The 14,961-nt window shown below is 38.8% G+C and overlaps 1 long non-coding RNA gene across 1 annotated transcript in view; it reads right to left on the minus strand.

Moving 5' to 3' along the window:
- Positions 1-1,907: 1,907 nt before the first annotated feature.
- LOC111539488 overlaps positions 1,908-14,961 on the minus strand; it is a 152,252-nt gene continuing 139,198 nt past the window's right edge. Inside the window, exon 6 of the long non-coding RNA XR_004228863.1 lies at positions 1,908-2,029. This is a non-coding gene — a long non-coding RNA (uncharacterized LOC111539488). The remainder of the gene's footprint in view (positions 2,030-14,961) is intronic.

Consider the following 14,961-nt stretch of genomic DNA (forward strand, 5'->3'; position numbering starts at 1 on the left):
AGCCCAGATGTGGGTGAGGCCATATTAAAACCTCCATCTCCAGCTGGTCCACCAGACAAATGCATCTGTGTGAGCGTTCCCAGGCAAGAGAGGTCCTGCCCCTAACTTCTTCTTTCCCCATTCTTCATGTCCCTTACTAACTGTGTCTGCCACCCTAGCTTATCCAGATTTTGCTGGAGAGGGTAACATCTCTGGCAAGGAAGAGATGATGTTTGCAATAGCAAGAAAAAGGTGAAAGTGTCAAAGCAGTAGATTTTGAAGGTTCCACTAGGGTACCTGCCACTGGCATATTTTTTTTTCTTTCCATTTCTCATGAGATGAATTTTCTGGAAGAAAAGACTATGACCTGAAAGATCTCTTAAATCTTTATCCTCCATGATATATCCCAGGTTTGTCAATTAATAAATTTACCACTGTAGTCAGTGACTGTGTTCTGGAGGATTCTACCTCTTTGGAATGGAAAAATGTTTCCAGTTCTCCATTAATGCCTGGGGAGGTGTTGTAGAGTTGAAGACACTGTAACAGAGCTCTGCAAAGTTTAGGAGTTGCTTTTCTGAGAAACTTTGCAAAAATATAAACGTTATTTTAAAATGTCTTCAAGAGTTGAGGAAGGTATGAAGATCAGTGGAACCAAAAGCTAGGTTCTCTTATCCCATCCTTGACTTAGGAGACAATTTAGCCCCTATTCCATAAGATACAATGTAAGACACATACTGTTGGCTTTTGCTAATCAGCATAATCCCATCACTGTCTATTAGAACAATCTGACTCTCTCTGGAAACTGTTTTTACCAGGGCACAAATACGTCAAGCCTCATGACCAACCCTCAGAGCAGCTTTCCTTGTCCCAGCACAACTGCTAACCTGGAAAACGTCACCGAGAGAGTGCCCTCACAGCAGGTTATCTGTATTCTCCTGAGGTTGCATAAAATGCAGCTGATGGGTTTAACTAAAATTGCCTCACAGAAAAATCTCAATTTCCCTGCCAACAAGAAACATTGTGTGAGAACAGTGGTATTAGAATTTGAAATTCAAGAGGAGAATCCTTTGCAGTCTGGAACATTCTATATAGATAAGCTTCCTCTTTGGGGGAAATGCTTGGCCTGGAACCTCCTGGGGGCTTGACAAGTCTACTCCATGTCACATTTATAAGTAAGAGCTATATGGTCAAAAGGAAAACAGGGAGAGACTTATGAGAGAAAATTTATGTAACAGAAACATAGTTTCAAAGGTTTTGTGGAAGAAGGCGTGGTTTGGGTGATGGAGAAGAGTAAAGTGTATGTTAGAGAGTATAGTTTTTTATAGGCTGAATTTATGCACACGGGTATGAAGTTTCTTTCTAATGAGCTACAAGGACCATCCACTTTTTCCTGGGTAGATTTCTATTCAAGTCCATGCTTGGTAAGAAAGTGCTAACCTCATAGTCCTGACATACTGATATGTTGCATGACTGTGAGGTATATCTCAAGTAATTTTCTACTGATGCTAAAGTATGAAAATGTGAGATTGGGTGATTTTTAATACATATATATTAAACAGATTTAACGTAATTTTATGAATTAAGTCCAAGTAGAATTATAGGTAAGGATTGGGATTAAAGACAGTATAGAACACAAAGAAGGGAGTATATCACTATTCCTGAGCCACATATCCTGTATATCACGTAAGGAAAAGATTAGAAACTTTTGATCTAATTCTAATATATGCCACCTACCTTTTTCCAGATCCCCAACCTTAAGTGCAAATCAATTGATTCTCTTCCTACTATAGGAGCACATTGATTCATACTTCCAACGGTCCCTAGAGATCAGTGTGTCACATGCCACTGCAATCATTAGTACCAACAACTGAGAGTAAAGCAGTGAAAAACTTTAATAATAATAGTAACTAATACATAAACCACACAAATCTCAAAATTTGTTTTTCATTCACACAACTGTCCAAGGCTGGTGTTCAGCTGGTCTTCTACTCTGATTCAGGGCTCCAAGCTCCTTTCCTCTTGGGGGTTATGCTGTCTTCAATACAAGGACCTACAGAAGGAAAAAGACAAAGTGAAGAAGGCACACCCATCCTTAACTATATCATTGACACACATAATTTCCATTGCCATTCTGCTCAGAAGAATTAGTCACACAGTCACATCTAAATACACACCAAGCTGGGAAATAGAGACCCTGGCCAGGAAGCCAGCAGAAATAACTCTACACTACAGATGAGAAACATAATATTTGTGAGCCCTACTCCATCTCTACTACATGGGAAGGGAAGTCACCAGGCAATATTTTTTCCAGCTCTCCTGAAAGTAACAGAACCATGGTAAAATTTAAGCCAATTAGATGAACCCAACCAGTATTTTGAATCTGGAGCTGGTGGATTAAGGAAGAAGGAAGGAGGGGGAATTATTTCTGCCTACACTGAAAGTGGCATCAACATACATAATGCCAATGTCTGCAGCCAGGTTCTATTGCCGATGTTATCAAAAGCAGGTGCTGTGGCAATACACACTTAGATGTGTTTTCATAATGCTGCGTCAAGGGAATTATTTGGGCAATCCTTCTGATTCCAGATGCCCTTAGAATCTACTTGTTTAAAAAGCCTAGTTTTCCACCATTCCCGGAAATTCTACGAGCTATCCTGTTTTCAATCAGGAAATTCCTTGTCTACTTGTATCAGTAAGTGTCAGTTTCTGTTGCTTGCAGCTAAAAATCCTGACTGATATAATAATGAATGATGCCATGCTGAGCGGTGGTGGTACAGAAAGATAGAATATTTATTAAAATAGTGATGCTGGTTTATTAGGCATCTCTTAAGTGACGTTAGTGAAATTCCAATTAAAATAAGCTCCAAAAACTTTTCAAGAAATTTGCAGCATTGTTAGAACAAGTGCCAAGACTTCCAAGGTGACTGTATTGAAGGAGATGATGTTGCTTGGATTGACATGTAAAAGGTGACACTTTGTGATGATTTTTAAAACAATTTGTAGCACATAATGATGGATGATTTAACCTATACGAATGAGGCATATTACACTATGGTTTATGCTGGTTTAAGAATTCTCAGGCCGGGCACGGTGGCTCAAGCCTGTAATCCCAGCACTTTGGGAGGCCGAGGCAGGCAGATCACAAGGTCAGGAGATCGAGACCATCCTGGCTAAGGCTAACACGGTGAAACCCCGTCTCTACTAAAAAATACAAAAAACTAGCCGGGCGAGGTGGCGGGCGCCTGTAGTCCCAGCTACTAGGGAGGCTGAGGCAGGAGAATGGCGTGAACCCGGGAGGCGGAGCTTGCAGTGAGCTGAGATCCGGCCACAGCACTCCAGCCTGGGCGACAGAGCGACACTCTGTCTCAAAAAAAAAGAAAAAAGAATTCTCAGCAATGTAACCAGTATATCAATATATGTATATATAGCTTTATAGACATTCAAGTTTTTCTGTTATTACCTTTTCCGATACTTTATATCTTGCCTTTATAGATAAATAAAGCTATATGCCTGCAAGAAGTACATATCACTCATGGAATATTTCCAAATGGTTTTCATTTTCACTTGTGTGTAGTTGATAATTTATCTGCTGACAATGAAGATAAAGTGTCCTCTCTTCCATGAAGGTTTTTTGTTTGTTTTGTTTTGTTTTTTGCTTAAAACATCACTGACATAATATTTTTTCTAAACCTATAGTTAATGGTTAGAAAGTTCAAACCTGTTTTTGAAATCCATCTCTACCCTTACACACAGTGGTGTGACCTTGGGCAAGTCATTTGTCCAGCTTCAGATTTCACCCCATGAGAACGGGTTAGTGGGAGAGTGGAGAATTAGATGTAAGTTATCATCAATGTTTAGCTTTCTTTTGTTTGAAGCTGATTATATATTTTAAATAATTAAACAATGATATAACTTAATTTGTTGCACAAGTATCCCTTATAAGAATGTATCATGAATTAAGGATTATGAGACATCCACTTTTGTGCACCTTAGCCATCTCTCCTACAAAAATACAGAGTGAAAACCTAACAAACCCGTGAAAAATGTTGTCAAGTAACCAAGCTAAATCAGTCACCTGTCTTCCTGAAAAATACTGAAGAATCATTGGCTTAGAAAATTAATTCACTAAACAGAGTTCTCATTTTTGCTATTTATACTGATGTACAATAAAGAGTTCATTTCCCACTCCAGATATAAAGAGATCAACTAAGCACAAAAGGTAGTGACTTCACATTTGCTTGTTTAGTTTAGCAATGCATCGTCCATTGCAAAGCAAACATTATTTAGAGGCTTCAATTTACTAGTTGAAGTGGAAATAGAATGGATGGTGTTAATTGAAGTATCTGAGTTGTCATTTTATGAATATTTTAGTTCCATTATATATTACTCACTTGTTCAGATATGTCAGCTTTCTTCCCTCCACCCACCCTTCCATGCCTTAAAACATCTCTACTCTAGTAAATAATTAAAAGATATCCAAAAAAAGTCAAAAGGAATTTGACATCAGGATATCTCATAATGGATAATGTTAAAGTTAGCCACAAATAACAAGTGTCTCTTAATTAGCTACTGCTAAAGGAATTACCTAGCAGATCCTGTCAGTGAAAACTCAGTCTCAATCACCTCTCCATTTGTAATGTCTTAGAATGGTCAGAGCTGTTTTAATTCTCAAATGACATACAGGATCTCTGCTATGGTTTGAATGTGTCTTCTCCAAACTTCAGTGTTGTCAATATGATAGTAAAGGCCTTAAAAAATGATTAGGCCATATGGGCTTCTCTCTCATGAGTGGAATTATGTACCCTTTTAAAGAGGTGTGACAGTGGTAATTGGCCCCACCTTGTTCTTCTCCTTCTGCCATGTGAGAACAAAACAAGAAGGCTCTCACCAGATGCCAGCAACTTGATTTTGGAATTCCCAGCCTCCAGAAATGTGAGAAATAAATTTCTGTTCTTCATAAATTACCTAGCTTGGAGTATTCTTTTATAGCAGCACAAATGAACTAACACAGGCTAAATAAGGCTTTCATTCAAAGGCTACTTGCTTAGACTGTGTGGGTCTTCTAACTTCCATCCCCAAATCCTCAAGCCTGACACCAAAAATGAGGCCACTAATGAAAATGTTCACCTATCAACACTGACGATCCTAATTTGCCACACCAGTCTTGCCCCTCTAGGCCACCTAAGCTAAAACAAAAAGCAAAAAGTTAAATAAAAAATATTTCAGATGGCAACAAAGGTAGCAAAGGACAAAGGAAGATGGAGGAAAAAATTTCAGACAAGTGAGAAAGAATCCTGGTAGAAAAATGAACCAACACTGAGGTACCTCAAAGGGGAAGTTCTCTAATGTTCGTAATTGTATATTGCCATTAATGAAAGCAAGTGGATTGAAGAGAATATTGTGTCATCTCTGATATACATCTCTTGTACAAAAGACAGGTTGAATTATTTTACTAAAAGATATTTCTGAATAAACTGTCTATTGATTTGATTGTGGTGCTATTGAAAAGTAGCGTAGGCAATCATATTGAATCAATATAATATAGCAAATCTATAATATATCAGATAAATATAAACCCATGTTTTCCAAATCATTTAATAGTAATATGTTTTTAGTGAAATGTTACAGAAGAATACAGTGGAAAAATGTACAGATGAGAACTTTTTATTTATTAATAAGCAATACAAAATGACAAACCACGTAGTATCTACTGACTTGTCTCATGGAAAACTCCCTAAAAATATGTGGAATCATAGAACTATGTATTGAACATGCGGCAACTACTCTCTGCAACAAATTATGGTTTAAAATTAAGAAGTCAGTTTTTCCTCATTTCAAATACATAAGCTCAGTAAAAAATTTAGAAACTGTTAGTACATAGACAAGGTAATGTAAGGCAAATTTTAAAGCATTTTCTACCCAGTAATTTTTTAAAAGATAGGTATTGTCCAGGCAATAGTGCATTAGAACTTCGAATTCCCAGGTTCAAGCAATTCCCCCAACCCCGGCCTCCCATGTAGCTGGAACTACAGGCATACACCACCATGCCTGTCCTTACCCAGCCATTTTTATTTCAAGGTTTAGTCCTTTTTTGTAAGCAGAAGTTGTACATTGTTCAAGATTTATATGTGATTACTTCTAATGGCAATTTCAGTTGACTCCTTAAAGTTTTTAATCTCTGTATCTTGTATTTAAAGTTCTATTTTCTACCTTCTTTTGGGATTCAGTAACTCGGGAAAGAATCTACTCAATCTTGGAAGAAGTTTGAATAATAAGAAATCTGGCGCGGTGGCTCAAGCCTGTAATCCCAGCACTTTGGGAGGCTGAGACGGGCGGATCACGAGGTCAGGAGATCGAGACCATCCTGGCTAACACGGTGAAACCCCGTCTCTACTAAAAAAATACAAAACAAAAAACAAAAAACAAAACAAAACAAAAAAACTAGCTGGGTGAGGTGGCGGGCACCTGTAGTCCCAGCTACTCAGAAGGCTGAGGCAGGAGAATGGCGTCAACCCGGGAGGCGCAGCTTGCAGTGAGCTGAGATCCGGCCACTGCACCCCAGCCTGGGTGACAGAGCGAGACTCTGTCTCAAAAAAAAAAAAAAGGAAAGAAAAGAAAAGAGCACCAACACTTGAGTGTAAATGTATCAACAGCACTTACATCTACATCTAGTGAACTTAGCCAGGACTTATCTTCATTCATTATGTCCTGGAAGTCAGATTGTGTGGGAACTTTACATACTACTGTGCTCTGTGTCACATTCCCATTCAAAGGTGATATCAAACACGGAGCAAATAGCATTAATGTTCTTTTCCCCTGTACTTGGTCCAATTAGGCAGCATTGCTCCAAAGAATAAATGCTCATGAAAATAAGAAACATTTAGATACGAAAGTTATTATTGCCTGTGGCCTAGAAATTGGATTGGTTCATATATGTTTACAGTATAATCTTTAATTAAGATGTCTTTCTTATCAGTGCGCTTCAGCAATTATTTGTATTGATGATGGACTGTTATTATCATGGCAGGTTAATAGAGAACCTCACAAAGGTGTCTTAACTCATTACTTCTAAAATATTTTCTGCCTTTTGAATTTTTTATTTGACTCATTTACCTAAATGACCTGGCACTTATCAACTCCTTTCTGAACTGAAAATGAATTTGAGTATACACTTGTATAATATTTAAGGATATATTTATTTGGGCTAGAGATTTCTACTCCTTAAGAACTCCATGGAGTAAATAATTGATTCATCAATTCAGTCATTTGGCAAATACATATTAAGGGCCTATTAAGTATCAATCATGGTACTCTGATGGAGTTGATAATGAGAGAGATAATTGGTCTGCCCATTTTATACCTCTCACAGTTTAGGTGACAAACATGAATCTTGCATGGAACCCAGACTGAGACCAAAAATTGACAATGGGGAAGATGATTTGTCTGCCCATTTTGTACCTCTCACAGCTGAGGTGAAAAACATGGGCCTGCCTGCATGGAACACAGGCCAAGACCAAAAAAAAAAGAAAATGATAACAGAAATTCATTTCCAGTGGACCCCCTTCAGCCATGCTGATGATATGTGGGATATTTGGGGGTTTGGCATGTCCTGCCTATTTTTGTTAAGGAGTCACCCTAGGAAGATATGCTGAATAAGTTTCACATTAAGGGAATGCCTTCCACACATTTAACGTTTTTTTTTGTTTTTTGTTTTTGGAGACAGGGTCTGGCTCTGTTGCCCAGGCTGGAGTGCAGTGGCACAGTCTTGGCTCAATGCAACCTCCACCTCCCAGGTTCAAGTGATTCTCCTGCTACAGCCTCCCGAGTAGTTGGGATTACAAGCATCCGCCACCACGCCTGTGTGTGTGTGTGTGTGTATATATATGTGTGTGTGTGTGTATATATATATGCATGCCAGTGTGTATATATACACATATATATACACACACACACAGACACACACACACACACACACACATATATTTAGTAGAGGTGGGGCTTCTCCATGTTGGCCAGGCTGATCTTGAACTCCTGACCTCAAGTAATCCACCTGCCTCGGCCTCCCAAAATGCTTGGATTACAGGCATGAGCCACCATGCCTGGCCCCACACATTTAACTTTAAAGAACATTTCTCCTCATGTCTTTACCCCATTGACCTCCACCTGACTACCTCTGCTATTATTAGACTCCCTTGCCTCCTGACTTAGTTGCCCCTTTCTGATTTGTACTACCCTCTTCCTTCCAATTTGATATACAATCCAGCCTCTCTCATATCTGACCTTATCTTCCCTCCCGTATCCTCCTTAGCTTATTCCAAAATGACCCTAAGGAAACCCTAAAATTTCCTCTTCCCATTCACTGTCCTGTGGAACTCACCCAGCCCTATTTATCCCTGCTGTCTGAACCCCTTTCTCTATCTAGCGATGCTCATTCTGTTTATCATCTCTTAGGGCCTTCAGCCTCCTCTTGCTCTCTCTGCATTTCTTTCTTTCCCAGAATGCTCTCAGGTAATAAACTTGATTGCACACAATGGACAGAAGGTACCATCTTAGAAAAAGCCTCTTGATCTGTGCCCTTGGTGGGGAAATGTCCCTCCCATAATTTTTCCACCATTAAAACTGAAGCATGAGGGTGTAGTTAGAGAAAAATATAAGGTAGGGAAAAGGTCTAGACAGATAAAAAGGGAAAATAAAAAAAATCATGTTTCTTTAAGACACGGAATTATGTAGACAAGGAAGAGGTAGAAGTATGAGATTGGAGAACTGCATGGCAATTGTATATCTGTAGGAGTAGGTGGTTGGGAATTAGGAGTAAGGTTGGCATGATAAACAAAGTTGACATGAACACAGACATCAAGGGGCTTTCATCCTGATTTACATTTAGTACCCTGGGCTGAGGCTTCTGGCTCATCAATGTGGAGTCTGCCATGTGAAAGTAGTCTTGCTGGTATAGGCTAGCTTAACCAGATGGAGAGTTAGAGTTTAGTTCTCCTGAGTCAAACTTGATTCTCACAGGCATGGATGGGACTCAGATGTGTCCACATGGGTTGGAAGGGCACCTGGATGTCAGCTAAGGGTCTGGTATAGCTAAAGACTACATAGCAAATGTTTGGACCTGATACATAGGAGTTGTCGCTGTCTCTCAGGTGTATCCACAGCACCAGGGAGTGCCAGATGGTATCAAATATACAAGAGTAAATTATTGTGTTCTGACTAATCCAAGAAAGAACGGAGACCCCAAGGACTACCAGGTGCATCCGTCAGCAGTAGATGCCAGCAGGGATGGAATTAGTTATACTTCAGAGCTCACCATTCCAGGAACAGCATAGATTACTAAACAAAGATCTGAGAATCTGTTTCCTCAACAACTTAAGAAGACGGTAAGTCTCTTTTCTATGTTCAGCTGTTCTGTTGAGGAAAAAAAGTGGTTTGGGGTCCAGCTATGGGAGAAGATTTTGAAGAAACATGATCTCCATTAGATGATGTTACTTAAAGAGAATGCCCAAATTATGGATCACATAAGGAAAAATCCAAAAGAACTGATATTGGATAGGTGGGTACTTATGAGGAAGATCCAATAATTGATAGAGAAATGTTAAAAACTGCATTTTCCTTGCATACTCAAGATAAAAATCAGTGTGAGTGATTTTTTGACCCAATTTCCTTTGCTTTTTTGTCTTAGCAATTGTAAAAGCAAATCCCTATTGCTTTGAAAATGGGTAGATAGAGGGCATCATAATGTCCCATACCCGATGCCTTTAAGATAGCCAAATAAGGGGGTCTTCCTCTGCTCAAGCTCCACAACTTATTTACATTTTTGTTATTCTTAAAATGTATGCACGTTTCTGTATAAATTTTAAGGTTTATTTAAATTGAAGGTTTCTGCCTAGTAGAGAACCTACTAAACATGTTTTTAAATATTATCTCTTGCCCCTATTCACACCAGCACCCAAGGGACTATACAAACTTTTTTCCCTGACATTTGAAAGCATTAAAACAGCTTCAAGGCTGAAGGAAACATTTTCCCTATAATCCCTGAAAAGTTTAGTTGCTAAGGAGACAGAGGCCTTAGCGACCAGGTAACAAGGCCTCTGCAGTATATTCATATGGTTATTCAATGCAGGAGCAGAAAACAAGGAACCATTGGAGAGAAGAAACACAGATTTCCCAGTATCTTAAACCTAAAGACCTCACTTTGCACTTCTTAAAATAATATTGTTTTTGGAAAGATTGCAGTTAGGGCTCTGTGCCACCTTGATTTGTTATCACCCAATTGAAAAACACACATCATCCTCAAAACAGTTACTTTCTAGAGGAGAAAGGGTCCAAGGAGTAAGTTTCAGGTAATGACAGAATAAATGACAACCACCCACCATACACTCTACTTCCAAGGGAGGCCCCAAAAATCATCCCTCTGTAGTGTAGCTAGAAAGGAAGTGAAAAGAATGCAATTCTAAAATAGAAAGAAAAAAAAGTTGATGAATAGATAGAGCAAAAATATAAGAGCAGTTCAAGTTTTTCTAAGTATATCACACAAATCTTGCTTGTCCATACTGAGTGGCTTTTGTTCATATTCTTTTCAATCATAGTCATAGAGTTGGTGATATGGTTTGGCTCTGTGTCCCTACCCAAATTTCATCCTGTAGCTCCCATAATTCCGTGTGTTGTGGGAGAGACCCTGTGGGAGATGACTGAATCACGGGACGAGTCTTTCCCATGCTGTTCTCATGATAGTGAATGGCTCTCAAAAGATCTGATGGTTTTAAAAACGGGAGTATCTCTGCACAAGCCCTCTCTTTGTTTGCTGCCATCCATGTAAGATGTGACTTGCTCTTCCTTGCCTTCCTCCATGATTGTGAGGTCTCCCAGGGATGTGGAACTGTAAGCCCAGTAAACCTCTTTCTTTTGCAAATTGCCCAGTCTTGGGTATGTCTTTATTAACAATGTGAAAATGGACTAATACAGTAAATTGCTACTGGGGGTAGAGTGCTGCTGTAGATGCCCACCAATATGAAAGTGACTTTGGAACTGGGTAATAGGCAGGGATTAGAACAGTTTGGAGGACTCAGAAGAAGACAGGAAAATGTGGGAAAGTTTGGAACTTCCTACAGACTTGCTGAATGGCTTTGCCCAAAATCCTGATAGCAATATGGACAACCAAGTCCAAGCTGAGGTGGTCTCAGATGGAAATGAGAAACTTGTTGGGAACTGGAGAACTTCTACTAGATCAGTGCAGATGGGAAATGTGGGGTCAGAGCCCCCACACAGGGTCCCTGCTGGGGCACTGCCTAGTAGAGCTGTGAAAAGAGGGCCACCATCCTCCAGACCTCAGAATGGTAGATCCACTGACAGCTTGCACCATGCACCTGGAAAAGCTGCAGACACTTACCACTAGCTGGTGAAAGCAACCAGTAGGGAGGCTGTACCCTGCAAAGTCACAGACAGTGAGCTGCCCAAGGCCATGGGAACCCACCTCTTGCATCAGCATGACCTGAACATGAGATATGGAGTCAAAGGAGATCATTTTGGAACTTTAAGATTTGACTGCCCCACTGGATTTTGGACTTGCATGGGTCCTGTAGCCCCTGTGTTTTGGTCACTTTCTCCCAATTGGAATGGCTGTATGTATTCAATGCTTGTACCTTCATTGTATCTAGAAAGTAACTAACTTGGTTTCGATTTTACAGGCTCAAAACCAGAAGGGACTTGCCTTGTCTCAGATGAAACTTTGGACTGTGGACTTTTGAGTTAATGCTGAAATGAATTAAGACTTTGGGAGACTGTTGGGAAGGCATGACTGGTTTTGAAATGTGAAGATATGGAATTTGGGAGGGGCCAGGGGCAGAATGATATGGTTTGGCTCTGTTTCCCCACCCAAATCTCATCTTGCAGCTCCCATAATTCTTGTGTGTTTTGGGAAGTGGGAGATGACTGAATCATGGGACATGTCTTTCCCATGCTGTTCTGGCAAAAGTGAATGGCTCTCACAAGCTCTGATGGTTTTAAAAACGGGAGTTTCTCTGCCCAAGCCCTCTCTTTGCCTGCTGCCATCCACGTAAGATGTGACTTGCTCCTTCTTGCCTTCTGCCATGATTGTGAGGCCTCCCCAGGAATGTGGAACTGTAAGTCCAATAAACCTCTTTCTTTTGTAAATTGCCCGGTCTCAGGTATGTCTTTATCGGCAGCACAAAAACACACTAATATAGTTGGTTAGAGTATGTGAAAGCTCATGAAATCCCCATGACCCCAGAATGCACCACAAACTGTTCTTAGCTGTTTTCTTCTTGTGATTAGAGGAAGAGAAAGGAAAGTTAAGAAAGGGCTGAGAAAGGATGCATATCAGGCAATATTCTCAATTAACCTAAACTTTATGCACACTTTAATATAAGATGGAAAAGCCTGAATATTTTACTTAACACATTCTAACACATGACAATGAAATAGATACAATTTTGCATATTCAAACAGGTTGTTTCCTATATCAACCATCAACCAGGTTATATTACTTCACCCTGTTCATTGAAATCAGCAAACAAAATTTTGAGAGTAGAAGCAACACTTCATCTTGTCTGACCTGTCCGTAATGCCCTCTCTCAATATAGAAAGTACTTTGAATTTAAGGGAACCAAAATGCCAATCACAAGAAAAGGGAATTCTATCACCTGGCCAAAATTCCACCTAATCAAAGGCCAGAAATAACTGTCCTCATAAAATATGACTGTTTTTACCCCTTTCTTTTCTTTTGACTCCAATTTTCTTATATGATTAGCAAAAAATTATTCTAATAAACTGGCTCATGAGGAGATTTGAGGTTAGGCAACTACATTTATCAAAATACAAAGTACACAATTTGAACAAAGTTTACTGAATGGGCCTGGCACAGTGGCTCATGCCTGTAATCCCAGCACTTTAGGGGGCCAAGGTGGGAGGATTGCTTGAGCCCAGGAGTTTGAGACCAAGCTGGGCAACATGACAAAACCCATCTCTACCAAAAAAAGTACAGAAAAATAGCTGGGGGTGGTGGCGCACACTTGTAGTTCCAGCTAATGGGGAGGCTGAGGAGGGAGAATTGTTTGAGCCCAGAAGGTTGAGACTGCAGTGATTATGCCACTGCACTCCAGCCTGGGCAACAATGTGAAACCCTGTCTCAAATATATATATATATATATATATATATATATATATAGAGAGAGAGAGAGAGAGAGAATACTAATTTTCATTCTTTTTAAAACAAAATTTTGTCATAATTCACAAGAACATCATTATTTTTAAGTCAAATCATTAAGCAACAGAACATGTAGTTGGTATAATGCATGTTTTCTTGTCTGTATTACCCTCACAACTGTTTAAATGAGTTCTAAGTTACATGGTTTTGGGGTTCCAAGACATTGTAGTTGGTTTTTGTGAAAATCTGTGCTCACAAGAGAATTATGTGTACAGTGAACACAGGGAAACCTTACATGTATTTTTTCTAGTAATAATGGACAAAGAAGCAGTAGGAAATAATATGATAAGCATAGTAGATGCTTAATACATAATTAATTAAGTAATGAGTAATTGCCAAATGTATATAGAGACAGTGCATTATTTTATGGCCATGAAATACTTAGCTTATTATTATATATGCAAAGTTGTTTTGAAAACTTTAAAATGTATTAATTTTTCAAAATTTTACCCCATAACATTAGCCTGGAAATATGTCATTATGCTTTATCTGTTAAGCAAATAAGTTACTAATGGCATTTTCAGAAGGATATAGGCCATGAAAACAGGCACGTTTATTCTAACTTCATAAAGATTCACAGGAAGAAGGTAAAATAGCCCACAAAAGGTGATAGAATGACTAAAGTAATGACAATATCTTACACTTATATTAAGAATGTATTTGGAGTAGTACTTTTTCCATAGAATAATTCCAGAATGATACTATTCAAATGAAAGTTCTGAGTAGTGGGTACCTGAAACAATTTTAATGTTTTGACTTCTGACCTGACCTTCCCACCTTTCTGAAAGCTTTTTAGTCTTTGGAATTTAAACTTTATTGCCCAAGATGCTGGCCCAGTATTAATGCTCCCATAACAAGTCACTATTCCTTTTTACACAACACTCCATTTCCCTCATATAGATCAGAATTTTTCAATTAAACTCCTATTTAATTTTTCTCTTCCCTTTAGAATACTAAAAGGGATATTGTTTTCTGATTCTTCTTAATTGTTCTCCTTTTTCTGATCCAAATCAATTGAAACATCATAACAGCTTCAAAATTAATTACACGATTTCCCCTCTGCTTGGATAGATATGTACACATCTCAGAATGTGACGGCTGTGTTCGTATTACTAATTACTCACGAAACCCTTTGATGGCTGTGTGTTTGCACTGGCTCAAATGAAATAGCCCACCTTTAATTGGGAGTTGCTTTGTTAAAAAGAAAAAAAAAAGGCAAGATACAGGCATTGATGATTTTAGTTTTCTGTGATTGAATGGAATCTCCTCAGTATTTTTTGTCCTACTGGCTCAATTTCTGTTTTTCTTTTTTTAATCAAGTTTACATAAAAAGGAGCCAACCATTTGACTCAAAGAGAGTAATTTTTGTCTGGCGGGGAGAGCTGAACAGGTTCCATTCAATCAGAGAGAGAAGACCTGCCTTTCCATAGCCCTAATTAATCTATAATATGGGGAAATCAGTAGAAATTGTTTTAAAACTCTTCCTCATTGTTTCATCTTTCTCCCCATGTTAAGTAAAGAATGAACTTTAAAGAGAAAACACCTTAGAGAATCTGGATTAATTTGGAATTTTTTTGTTGATTTGTTTGTTTTAAGAGTAAGAGGAAATGTGGTTATCATATTAACAAAGAAGAAAAATTTCTAGAGAAATATATTAGAGATAAAGAGTCATTTTTTTATTGCCCCTAAAGTAAGCATGGAAGAGCTGCCTCAGAGGGCTGAGTAAGGTGGGCATCACAACATCAACAGGGACCTCG

This window comes from Piliocolobus tephrosceles, chromosome 2 (assembly GCF_002776525.5).
Source record: "Piliocolobus tephrosceles isolate RC106 chromosome 2, ASM277652v3, whole genome shotgun sequence".
NCBI lineage: Eukaryota > Metazoa > Chordata > Mammalia > Primates > Cercopithecidae > Piliocolobus > Piliocolobus tephrosceles.